This window comes from Scophthalmus maximus, chromosome 9 (assembly GCF_022379125.1).
Source record: "Scophthalmus maximus strain ysfricsl-2021 chromosome 9, ASM2237912v1, whole genome shotgun sequence".
NCBI classification, from domain to species: Eukaryota; Metazoa; Chordata; class Actinopteri; order Pleuronectiformes; family Scophthalmidae; genus Scophthalmus; species Scophthalmus maximus.
Genome location: NC_061523.1, coordinates 5,793,904 through 5,807,409, shown reverse-complemented (window position 1 = coordinate 5,807,409; position 13,506 = coordinate 5,793,904). Strand labels below are relative to the sequence as shown.

Genomic DNA, 13,506 nt, shown 5'->3' with positions numbered 1-13,506 from the left:
ACTAAAGGAGAGTTTGTGGCCTGACACTCAAGCGCCTTTGAGCTCTGGCTTCAAATGAGCACTGATTTGCGAACACGTGAGATGTACCAGCACTGGCCCTCACTGGGACCGTGTCGTCGTGGCTGTTGGCTTTAATTAGCCCCGTGTTGATTTGAAGCCATGTACGCTGGCTGTGAAATGTACAGTGTAGTCCCTGCTGGTTTAGATGTGTAGCCGTCTCTGATCAGAGCTGTGCCGTCACACCGCTCACTGAAACGGCTAGGACCTGTCTGGCAAGAAGTACGAGGTCTGTAAAGGTGCGCACAGCACACTGAGCTTGTTTATTATAGACACTAGGGCTGGGCGATGAAACGATAACGACATGTATCGCGATAGACACGTAATCAATGTCAATAGAAAATGAACGTTTCGATCATTTTTTTTTTTCCTCGTTGGAAGAAACCGGAGCAAAGAGTCTAGCCACGCCGGCACTCGTCCTCTGGTACCCGGTAACGTATGGAGCGACACGCCTAATAGCCAATCATGTAACAGTATCACGTTTGGTTGCGCCATCTCGTTGGCTCGTGTTTGTGTTTCTTAGGTCATAAGAATGATCAATAATTATCGATATCGGCCGATATGAAACACTTATATCGTGATACTGTGTTGAGCCATATCGCCCGGCCCTAATAGACACCACTCACAACAGTAACACATGTACCGATTCGAGACACAATAAAAAAAAAAAACAGAGCTTGTGCCTCAACGTAATGTAGACAGAAGCTATTGTGCAAACGGTTCAAGAAGCAGTATTTGAAATGGAATAATAGATAATAATAGAGTCCTATTCGCCAGACTCAGCTAAAATGGAATAATTGACGGAGTGGATGCTGAGTCAGGAAGACGGAAACCGTGGATGTCTTAAGCAGAAGTATTTATTATAAGAGCTCAATATTGAGGAGACTTCCCGGTTCGCTACAATGATTGTTTCGGCCTGCCATAGCTGAGATGACCTCGCGTGGTGCCTGAGAAGACTCGTCCTAACAGTTTCTCAGGGAGGATAGACGAAAAGTCCTCAACAGTACAGTATTACTGTACAAACAGCATTGAACATCAAAATGACATGTAGCTCAGATGGAGTGACTCTTGACGTCACTTGTACTTGAAACAGCTTGACTTGGCATGATTGAATACTCTTCCAAAAGCCAAAGATTTAAAATATCCTGCTATAAAAAAAAAAAGAGGTAGATCTCCGGGTGCCCAGGGGGGGGCAAGGGGGTGTGAAGCACCCAGCATGAACTGCAGCCAGGCTGAGTCTCTCTACCCTTCAATTCCAGTCATCTCTGTAAAGGTGCCCCCCACCCCCACCACCAAAAAAATATGTAAATTTATTTTAAAGTAATTCCCCTGATGACAGACAAATCAATCCAGCAGCAGGAAGGGTGCAAATCGGTAGAAACACAAATCAATAATCACAACTCAAGACTGGAGACTTCACGGCCAAGAATACACTTATCTTGACTTGCATAACTATGATTTTGTCCAACTTCTGTTATTTGTTGTTGTACAAAAAAATGTCACGCAGCTCAGAAAACGCTCCTTCCAAAACACCAGACGGTGCTCTTCCGCCATTTTTTTTTTTCAAAAAACACCCAAAATCCATGCGTCCCAGAGAGCCAACGGTCCGCTGATCTCCTCAGAGACTTCAGCAAGCTAAAGCATTTCAGAAATGTCATGGTCTGACCAAATATCAGCACTGCTGCGACGTGTTCGAAGGCCACAGTCCAAGTTTGACCAAACAGTTTTTAAATGCACGACTGACTTCCTACCTGCCAGGCAGCCGGTAGTGTAGACATCCCCCTGCTGACAAAAACCTCCCTGAGTTCCTTTTTAATTATTCCCCGAAGGTGAAAGTTATTATGTCTAAATTGAAATAGTTTGACTGATGTGAAAACGCTTCCTGTTGGTGTGTTCAGGGACACTCCGACACTGTGAGTTCTTTGTGATAACTCATGGCAGTTGGTTAAAAACAAAGCAAAAAAACACGGTGCACTACCAGCTACAGCAGCTAACGCTTCGTAATGTTTCTTGTCTTGTGTATTTCTGTTTTAAAACAAGAGGCAAATCACAGTGACGTCGCCCGCTGGTTTGGACGGAACCAGCTGTCAATCACGCTGTATCCATGCCCCAATGTCTGTCGTCTATTTGACTCAAAGTGTGACTGTTCTTTGCAAAATGAACATCCTGCTGTATTGGAGAAGACTGGAAACTAAAGATCGAACCATAAGCTCCTGAGGAAAATGTTTACTGACTTTATAGATCAAGTGAGGAGTGGAGTCATTTTCTCATAGACTTCTATGGCAACGGACTTCTTTCTGCAGCCAGTGCAGATCTAGAAACCTAGGTCGCCGTTGTTTAATTATCAGACGTCATAGCTTCCTTGACTGCACCATTTATTCCCTATTGCATTACCATAACACAACAGCATAGTTGATCTGCGGAAGGGTTCAAGTGTTTGCAATTTGATTCCACAGGCTGCTTGTTGGAACGCCATGAAACTGGAAAGCTATAGCATTCCTTGGAAAACAGTCGGCAGCAGCATTAAATATTCAGTATCTGGTATACTGATAAAAACGTGAAAAATAGCAGTTTGCTCCCGTGGCAGTGACAAGCGAAAAGCCCTGCAGTGTGTTCATATGGGTTACTTGTAACACACACAGCCTAGCCACTCAAAAGAAAAAAAGAGGAATATGTTTTTTGTAACAAAGTGGAATCAGCAGATAAACGCGTCGAATCAGTTTTGCAGGACGCTGATCTTTGCCGTATTACGGCTGCTGTTCGCGCAGGCCCCGGGGGCCGCACTGTTGCTGCTGTGTACACTATTGCTCTATTTGATCAGAATCCATAGGGATTGGCCTGTCAGACCATGTTAAGTCAACCCAGGATAGGCTACACACACTGGTGGGCGTGCTGAAGGGTGAACGAGGGAGGCACGGCGAGGCGGGGGAGGAGGGTAGAGCGGCGGAAAGGAGAGGAGGAGAAGGACAGAAGGCAGGGAAGAAGAACAGGAGGCGTACTGAGCTAACAGCGAAACAGATACCAACAGTATATTGTTGTACATCTCACTCTACGTTGTTTTTCTTTTTAACATCATTCCACTTGCTCTACAGCGCCGTCCGACATGCGTCATTCAAATTCAAGGCAACTCCGCCGGGTCCAGATGAGTTGAGCCCCGATGTGCTCCTCGCAGGCACAGGAGTGATCCCGCTCCCACCGCTGCTGCCGCTGATGATGTGTGCACATCCCCCCCGCGTTCCCACCAACGCCGTCCACCGTGTGTGTTTGTGAGGCGCCCGCGCTCACACCACATCGGTTATCATCCTCGAACCATTTCATTAACCGGGCAAAGTGGGGGAGCGACAGCCCCGCGTGACCCCACGGGAGAGCCATTACAAAATTCATGAACCCTATTTTAACCCTATTTATAGCAGAAGGGGTGGATTATATAATGCGTACGAAGACAATCACGTTGTCCCAGTTCTCTCGAGTAAAAACGTCTTCAAGCTACATAGTCTTGGAATCCCCCTAATTTGTTTGCCTGGCTTGTAAAATGGTGGAAATTTGAGAACGACAAAATGAGCTTGAGGTTTAATTTTACATATTTTCAAGGGAGAAAAAAAATGTAAAGCTTACACGGCAAACAGAATCTCCTTTATACTGGGCACTCGCTGTGAAATCCTATCCCTTGTTCAGTCACAGGTGCACGTACGCTCCACCGGAAGAAATAATGCACGAAAAAAGCCGTCAGCAGCTTCTCTCTGTGCTGTCGCCGAGGTTCCCTCAACTTTTCTCTTTGGCAAAAGACAAGTGTGATCTCAGTCTGGGATCCAGTCCCATTAAAGCACATTGGGTCTTTCGTCAAGTTGCGGTGGTGGCGGGGAGAGGCCTAGCGACCGTTACGTCGAACACCGGGACGGTTTACGGCCGCGGTGCAGACGCTGTGACTCGATGACGGGAGGACTGATGCTATGCTGCTATGCTGATGCTCTTTGGGAGTAATACTGCGGCCTGGAGGGTAGAATGTGTGTCCCCCTGTCGGAGACACGGACGGAAAAAAGACATGACAATACCTTTTGCAATCTTTGAAAGAAAACAACCCTTACCATTTGTTTTGTATTAATTAATCGGGGCCGGAGCTCGCGCGAGCACTCGGGAGGTCGTCGCCTGGAGCGCGGCAACCTTCCGCTGGATGGTCAGTGTTCAAACCCTCATGTCAGCAGGCCCCCGCGCGCTGCTGACTGTGAGCAAGACACTGAATCACTGCATCCCGGTCGGCTGCGGGGCTCCAATCTGAGCCGAGGCCGACCTCCACAGAGATGTGAGCTGACCTACAGGCACCACAACAGCACGCATCACTATTATCCGTTCCAGTGCCTGTAGTAGCGATAAAAGTAGCAGCACTGTAACTCCTTTCTGTGTCCTAAAATTCCCAAAGATCCCTTTCTGACACCCGGAGGAGTAAGAGGTAAGATACTCTTCCGCTTTTTTGGTCTTCCGCTGTCGGCATGAAATCATGAGCTCCCGTCATCTCGGTGGTCCGGGGTGAGGTGGTGATCCGTGCTGTCTGGAGTCAGCCTTGTCGTCCTCTTGCCGTGAAATCAACCGTGTTTGATATTATCGTTTTTTAAGTTTTTAGTCTTCGCTCATGCAGCTAGTGGGCGTGAACATCGTCAACAACCCCCAGGTGAGCTCTTTGCAGAGCCAAACAGGGAGCTGAAAAGCGTGTAGGGGAATACATGCTGCAACGTCGCACGGAGACTCCGATGAAGCCTCAAAACTACGCGGTTGCGTGAACGGGGACAGCGCAGGGGACAGAGCAACCCGTTTTCGAGGCTTCACCTGAGTCTCCATGCGATGTCGCAGCACGTGTTCCCCGTCGTCTCCCCATTCTGCGGCGTCCTCTCTTTTTCTTGTTGGCTTATACTTTCTGTGCAAACCATTGCACACACTAGGGCACCTAGCGGCTGAACGCTGCTGTTTTCTTCTCCAACGTTCAACAATTTCTCCTCCTGTAAACTTCCACCAGGAGCATGGTGGGAAATAATCCAAAAAGGAATCTTGTTGCAGTCCTGTAAATAGTGACCCTGCAAGATCCCCAGTCTTTGCAAAATCCTAGACTGCGACTAAGAACTCTGTGACTCATGACACATTGTCTTTAGATGTGACAGGTCGTGAGACTTCAGTCTTTTAAAAGTCTTTTCGGCGCCTTTCTCTTTTTCGTCTGGAAGCATAGGACGTCGTCCCAGCGCACTGCCTTGGTTGTTGGTGTGCTCTGTTTTGCCACTGAATCAATAGACCAGTGCTATGCTACACTGGCGACCTGTCCAGGTCGTACCCGCCTCTCACCCGACGTCAGCTGGGATGGGCTTCAGACCCCCTTTGCAGCCCTCAAGGATAAATGGTAGAGGTAATGGATGGATGGATGGACAGACAAGCACTGAATCACCTCTCCCTAGGCAAACCGTGATTTTGTCGTGAAGTGAACTCACAGATTGAGATTGTACGTTATCTAAATATGGCAGCAGCCTATGGTTTCTCCCTCATGGCTGCTGTTTCCGAGCAACTGCGAACTTTGCCCTCACCACCACCAGAAGCCTGCCCCCGAGTCCATCCAACCGCACAAGAGGCGGGGACAAAAATACACCAGGCGCCGTCGCATTCTCAATGTGCCGTGCCCAGGGTTGCTTTCTGCCTGAAGGAAAACAACTGGAAACAGATCCTTCTCACTGCAAAAAAACTGCATTCTGTCGGATCAGGGCCTGACAGAGCGACCCGCTGTCCTCGGAGCCCTGTGCCGGTGCTGGGGACACCGCCCGCCCTGGTGTAAAACACCCACTGACAAACACAACTTAAGACTACTGATTTTACTTAAACCTCCTCGCCACTTCGAGTCACTCGCTCGAATGCATGCTTGTTCTTTTTCAGATATTCGATACGCAATTAACCACCAGGCTGAAATGCATTTCTTCCCGCCATTGAGCCAATTCTTTCAGGGACAAAAAAATAAAGACGCTTTGATCATCTCGGAGCGCATGACATTAAATTTATCCTGGAAGCTTCACGGAAGTGCGAGGATTCCCACAATGTATGGCATCACTTTGATCAAAGTTGCTCTTTGAAATGTCGCAGTACACAAGTCAGAACACTGTCACACATGGCAGGCAGCGTGCGACTGTTCAGAGGTCTCTGTGTAAAACAGAGGACGCGTAATCAGAGCCTGGGGGATCCAAAGAAACTACAGGCTTAAAGACTGGGAGGAAAAAAAGGCTTCCATTGCCACCCACTTGTTTTTATTTCATTTTCTTAACAAACTTTACAATAACTGCGAAGTTGGGAGCGCTGAAAGTTCCTGTCTGCTGCTGAGAACATGCAACACGAGAAGATCATGATATGTATGGAGCTCATGTAATGGTGTGCTGTTATTCTTCCGTTATTATATTTTACTGGCTGTGGTGCATTCTTGGAACAAAACGTGGCGAGTGGATGGGTCAAAGTTCAACACCCATAACTCATTATTGTCATTCATGACTCGTTCTTTCGCCAGGTTCAGGCGACGAAACCACTTGGTTGGTTTTGGCACCAAGAGCAGTTCAATCAGGAGAGGCAGCTGAATGAAGCAAAGATATTTATTACAGATTTAGCAGAAGGACATGATGACAAAATGTGTGTTTGGCACTTAGGAGATATCGTAGATGTCCCCCCCATGGAGTCCAGGCACTGGTGGTGTTGGTGGTTGACGACTTGAGTTGATGAGATGAGATGAGAATCTGGTGAGACGGTGCAGATCGTGCAGATCGGTCGGATGACGGGGGAGGTGGAGGGTGCGCATACCCAGGGCATGAGAGAACTAAGGCAGCGAGAGAATCATATTCGAATACAAACAGCATCGAGATGATAGGCTAACGAGGCCGGCGTGCTGCAAAGCTATTGGATAGACGAGACCAGCTGGTAACAGCTGATCTCTGTAAGTGACAGCCCAGGGAAAAGACAGCAAGGAACTGAGAGCATGCGTAAAGAGGGTGACAGGCCGAGAATAAAGCTTCAACCAGATGCGAGCATGACAGTAGTCTTCCTGACTCCTGAACTTACGCTAGAGCTACATTTAGTTAGTAAAGTAGTTTTTATGGAGAAAAAAAGGCAAAGTTCTCTGATTTCAGCTTCTTAAATGTGAATCTTTTCTGGTTTCTCTGCTCCTCTGTGACAGTAAACGGAATATCTTTGATGTGAGGACAAAACAAAACATCATCTTGGGGGTTTTGGGAAACACGATAGACATGTTTCACCATTTTATGACGTTTTATGGACCAAAGGACGAATCGATCGAATATGAAAATAATCGTTAGTTGCAGCCCTTTACATATCTGCCATCTGTTCAAATGAGCCACATTGCGAGGTGTTGCAAACTGATCAGGTTGACTTGACTTGACACGTACAGCCGCAAAAGTTCTTTCTTGACGTTGGAGCAGCACTGAGAAAACAAGCTCCATTTACAATTATCATCCCTGGATAGATGGCATTGTAGATTACAGCATTGAACGGCATAAAAGTGTTGAGAAATAATTCAAATGTGAGCCTCCATTGCAACTGGGAAAACTGGATATGCTGGCGAAAGATCAGGTGATGAGCCAAAGCTCTGGAACAGCTGTAAACATTGAAACTAGGTTGCTTTTCCATCAAAATCATAATTTAGAAGTTTTAACTACGAGCTGCACAATGGTGGCTCCGAAGAGAACCTGATGGGTGATATTTGTAAAACTGCTGACACGCTTATGTTTGCCAAGCCCTGCAGATATAGTACATTTTGTTCCGTGTGTCGTGATTCACGGTCGGGCGAGGTTCACACCAAAACGCCCCGGTAACGTTCCCTCGCCACCTTTTAGCAACTGGGCACACCGTTCTCCAACTTGTTCCTGGAGAGATTTCCCATAAAAACTAGACCAGAGTAGGAATAACGGGTGCAAACGGGCTGAATCCACAATATTTCAAATGGACAGTAATGCAGGTTATTGCTCTTCGATGGCGTCCCGCCTCGATCTCCCTCTGCCCCTTCCTCAATGGCTCCTCCGGCTGTCGTCCCAGCCTGTCTCCCCCCTCTCGTATATTTTCGAGCGCTCCTCCTTTTCGCGCCTCGTCATCCCTTCCGCGATTTATGGATGTCTCCCTCCCCTCTCTCTCACGTCTGTAAATCTACCCTCCCCTCTGAATTCACTATATCTCCTCTTCTCTTCCTCTTCCACACTTCCTCCGTATTAATTCCTTGTTCCATGTTTCCTGCCTCCTGTTGACTCTCGATGTCTCGGCTTTCCCTTCATCGTCCCGTTCACTTCCAACAAAAAACATCTTTTCTTCGCATGAGCCGACTGTAACTTGAGCTGCCTCTTTCCAGATGTGTCAGTGATCACATGGCCATGAAGAGGTTGAAAACTTTCCAAGAAACATCTACGACTTTTTTAAATTCGGTTCCCTTCGTTTCAGTAACCCGTTGGGCAACAAGCACCATGTGACAAAATGAATTTTACATTTGAACAATTACAATGGAGGAAAGAGCAGTAACGCCCTCTTCCCCTCTCCGTCTCTTCTTCCATCTCTTCTGTCCGCCTCCTCCTCGTAGAAATCCACAATATTCCTCACCAGCTCTAGTAACTTCTTACATTTCAGCAACCGTTGCCCTAACAAAAACTACAAACGTCTGGTCGGGTCTGCTTGTCACGTTTTCAGATGCCTGAGTTGTTTCGCTTTTGCGCCCCGGAGGCGTTTTCTCCTCCAGACTTCTCGGATGGTTTGATTTAAGTAACCGTTCAAGGCCCGGCGAGGTCAGATGAGCCAATATTTCACCGGAGAAACGTTCAAACCGAGGAGGAAATTCACTTTTGTGCAGCAGGACTTTGTATTTACGCCTCGCCTCTCCCATGAATCTTCTCACAACCCCTGAGATTTATATCGTGACCCTGGTGGAGGGAGACTGAACCCAATAGTTTGGGAACAACTGTGCGTAAAACGGGTACAAATTTGCTGTTTGCACATCAATACACCATTAGCAGTTTAATAATGTCATACGTAACAATAACGTGTCAGTTGCAGAAAGACATTTTTACCAAAGTATTTTGCTTTTTCACGCAAAGAGGATTTTGACTTCTGGACGTCGACTTGAAGTTAAGTATTATTACTTGACTATTATTTGGCATTTCTACCCAAGTAAAGGAGCTGAATACTCCATCCGTCACTCGCTCTCTGTTTCTCAGCCGCCTCTCATCTTCCCTCATCCCTGTTGTAAACTACCCCAAACGCCACCCACCCACCGCACCCCACTCCGGTGATAAATGGCCAGTGTTGGTCAGAGTGACGGAGTCATTCTGCTGCCAGTCCACCTACCTACTAGTCTGATCTATACGACATTGGCTTCGCACTATAAATCACACGCACACACACACACACACACACACACGCACACACCTGCAGTCTCAGACCGGCGCTTTGTTGCTAAACGGCCGAGATAATTAAACCCTGCGCATCCCTCCCCTGTGTGTGTGTGAATGCCCTGCTGTTGCATTGTGGCACACACTCGCAATTAAACAGGGCTCATCCAAACTGTCCACTTCCTCTCTCTCTCTCTCTCTCTCTCACACACACACACACACACACACACACACTCTGTACACACGGAGGGAGGGAGGGAGTGTGAGAATGCACCTGCTGGGCTGTAAAGCTCTCAGACAAACAGCGTCCTGTGTTTGGGAAGACTTGAACAAATGGGAAAATTATACAGTGGAATCTAAACGGCACTCTTTCACCCGAAGGTGCATCACCCCGTCTGGGCAGAGGAATTCATAGAGCTTATTTCCACTGTTTTTTTTTTTATTTTTTATTATTAAATCAGGGTATGCATCTTACTTTGTACACCTGCATGATTTGACTATGGGGTTAAGGTGATATGTGGAGCATACCTGAGTATAGATCAGTGTATGCAAAGGCAGGGAGAGATTACTGATCCAGGGCTCATAACGGCGAAGGGGACCTGAGCTCTGTCTCTCAGAAGACAACTGCCAAGTGATGCAAACCGACTACGAGGAGACCCAGAAAGACTACTAAGAACGACATAACAAGCAAAGGAAATGAGCACAAAGAGATGTGAAATGAAAGCAGAGAGTGAGATGATGATGACAAAAGAGCTGTGAACTACAACACAGAGGGGATTCCTCTGTGTTGGAGGGTGGCATGTACAGTGTGTCCAGGGCTCCACTGTCTCACAATAATCCTGGGGGAAAAAGTGAAAAGAAAGCAAATAAGCAGAAAACTGAAACATGTTTCCTGGATTTTCTTTTTCTTTTTAGCTGACTTGAGGTGTGTTTATCCTGCGCGGCATCTCTGGCAGAATGCTCCTGCTTTTACCTTGAGGGAATGTCTGTCACTCACGATGCCCAGCTTTTAGCGCACTGACGCAACACACACACAAACACACACACGCACGCACGCACAAACAATCTGTCAATAGCTCTCGCTCGCTCACACTCGTGCGTAAAAACGCTGTCTCTGCCCTTCGGTCATTCACTTCTCACATATACAGTCGGGCCGGGAGAGACACACACACACACACACACACACACAAAGAGAGAGAGAGAGAGAGAGAGAGGAACGAACACCTGTCTCTCTCTTCTACCTCATATTATCCACATCCACACGAACAGTGCCATGAAAGTAAACTTATCGCGCACGTGCGTAAAAATCGGAGCGGGACATCCGCTTACCTACTGTTTTGGAGAAACTAATCCCGAATCCAAGCGTCGCCGGTGACAGATTCTTGACCAGAGGCGCAAATGCTGAAATAATCCCACCTGGCGCTCTCTCTCTCTCCTCCGCCAAGAAACCGGACCGGCGCTGCCGAACGTCTCCAAAAAGCGAGGGGGGTTGGGGGGGAGGGGGCAGACGGACGGACGAACGAACCGATGGAGGAGGTTGTTTTTCTTCCTCTAGCCCTCTGATGGGCAGTCTTTCTGGACTGCCTTCGGAACACGGTCCCTTTCCCTCTCCTAGCCCCCCCCCCCCCTTCTTCTGAATGTTAGACGGCTAAAGTCTGCTCCAGTAGACCGCACTTACGCATCCTCTCCTCCGCCCTCTGTCTATCTGTCTGTCTGTCTGTCTGTCTGTCTGTCCCACGCGTTTCTTTCGGGACGGGCTGTTGAGACAAGAGACAAGTGGGCAGACCTCTGTGCTCGGCGCGTCTCTCCCTCTGTCCGGGGCAGTGGTGGGAAGGAGTCGCTCTACTTCGCGCAGCCAAAAATAACTTCCAATCTCCAAAACTGGAATCCCGCAAAGCACTGTAATAAATCCTGATACGTTTCCTTTTTTGTTTTTTTACAATATTCATGCAGTGGGGCTTTCGTATCAATTATGCGTTTTCATAGTGTTTCTCACAGTAATGAATTGTACTTACTTTATGTCCTTGTGTGGCTTTAATGCAGATTGCGGTTGCCTATATCCAGATACCATGTAATATTTCCAAATGGATTTAAACACCTGCCAATGAGCTTCATTTGAGATGAACTTCGATTTACAGGTTATTGTGGATGTGGAAATGGGAAGAGAAAACTTCCCAGGGTTCGACTTTACAGACTGGCGTCATCGATACATTGATTCATCGGTGAATCGATCCAGAGGTGTTGCTTTAGGAGAAAGAAAAGGAAAAGAAAAAAATAGAGGAGCTGCAGAAGCAGAGTTCCGTTTCCCGGTTTAAATCCCACACAGGTTCAAGTTCGCCGGGTGACAACGTCCGAGCGATAATTGGCCAATCAATGGACTGGCCATGGAAAGCAATCAGTCCATATCCAGGCAGCAGTCGATGGTGTATGAAAATTGATACAAGGCAAGGGCTCTTTAGTCCTAATCTATCCAAAGAGAAATGAGACAGCCGCGCGCGCTCTCCACTTCTCCTCCTTGAATTCCTCTTTCCTCTGTTGTCCCGCTTCTCCTCTCTGGATGCGACCCCGGACTGTGCTTCACTGTCAAAATCACACACACACACACACACACACACAAACACACACAACAAAAGTACACTTGTGAATGACTTTGGGAAATCCTTCTTGCAGCGCGCCGAAGCAGCGGCAGAGAAGAGCGGGGCGCGCAAAGCCTCGAGCCGCTTCTTTTGGATTCTCCTCCAAACCGGGGGGGGGGGGGGGGGGGGGGGAGAAGGAAGTGGGGAGATGGGAGCTTGGTCTCTTCGCCCTAAGCTGTGATTAAGAGCAACGGAGGGAGCGACGGAGGGAGAGATGAGAGAATGGCATATGCGGAGGAGAGTCCGCCGCTGTGGTTACGCCAGAAGAAAATAGAAAGCCCACTTTTGGTCTCGGTGGCCGAAACAACTGCAGGGAGGGGATCAGACGCGTCTCTCGCAGACAGGGAACACTTCCTCTCACTGTTCGCGTCCCTCAGGTACTTCGGCACCTGCCCGGCGACGGACTGCTAAGAGACATCGAATCTGCCATTTCTTGCGGAGGCTTTTATCCAAAGTGCCCGGAGGTCCACGGGAGAGAGCGCAGAGCAGCAGGAGAGAGAGAGAGAAGTAGAGAGAGAGAGAGAGAGAAGTAGAGAGAGAGAGAGAGAGAGAGTGTGTGTTTGAGAGAGAGAGAGAGATAGTGTGTGTGTGTGTGTGTGTGTGTGTGTGTGTGTTTGTGTGTGTGTTTGAGAGAGAGAGAGAGAGAGAGAGAGCTCCTTCATAGTCCAACCGTCACATCTTCAGATGCCAAATAGTTTTCAGTCCCAGATAAAGGAGAAATGAATTGTGTTGTTGGAGATACGACGCCAATAGAAAGGAATGGGACAGGCAGCCGGCCGCTCACATTCTTCGCCATGGGCGCTGTTCCTTCAGCACCACACGCGCACTTACACACACACACACACACACACACACACACACACACACAGAGAGAGAAACAGATGGATAGAAATAGATAGATAGATATACCATATTCTTCTATCGCAGTTGCACTATGTGTGTTTGTGTGGGAAGGAGAGAGAGAGAAAAAGCAGTAAAACAAGATTTTAGTTTACTCTCTTGTATCTTGGACTTCACTGTCACTGATTCGTTCAATCAACAGGGGCCAAGTGGATGAAGGTTAAGAGAAAGCAGCGAGGTTAAAAAAGAAAAATCTGAGGATTGGACACAGAGAGAGTTTGTTTAACAGAGAGAGAGAGAGAGAGAGAGAGAGAGAGAGAGAGAGAGATGTTGCCGGATGGTGAAAAGTGCCGCTGTGTCGCCCCCTTTTGGCAGTGGAGAGAAGTGATCGGGGGGGTCATGGGAGAGAAGTGGGAATCAAGAGATGCGAGGACGACAGGGTGAAAGGGAGGACGGATTGGAAGGAAAGCAGGATGGTGGTTTGAATTTGTGTTGGGTTTTTTTCTCCACACACAACATCTCTAGGGCTTACACAACAAAAAAACGGAAACAAAATATTCAGTAAGCCATATTTC

At 47.8% G+C, this 13,506-nt stretch overlaps 1 protein-coding gene across 2 annotated transcripts in view; it reads right to left on the bottom strand.

Moving 5' to 3' along the window:
* il1rapl2 (interleukin 1 receptor accessory protein-like 2) overlaps positions 1–12,186 on the bottom strand; it is a 344,386-nt gene extending 332,200 nt beyond the window's left edge. The window contains exon 1 of one of the 2 annotated variants that reach the window (XM_047334583.1): positions 11,471–12,186. The gene's annotated coding sequence lies outside the window, so the exon portion shown is untranslated. Of the gene's footprint in view, positions 1–10,784; positions 11,046–11,470 lie in introns of those variants that run through there. The other variant, XM_035650663.2, reaches the window with a different exon arrangement.
* Positions 12,187–13,506: the final 1,320 nt, after the last annotated feature.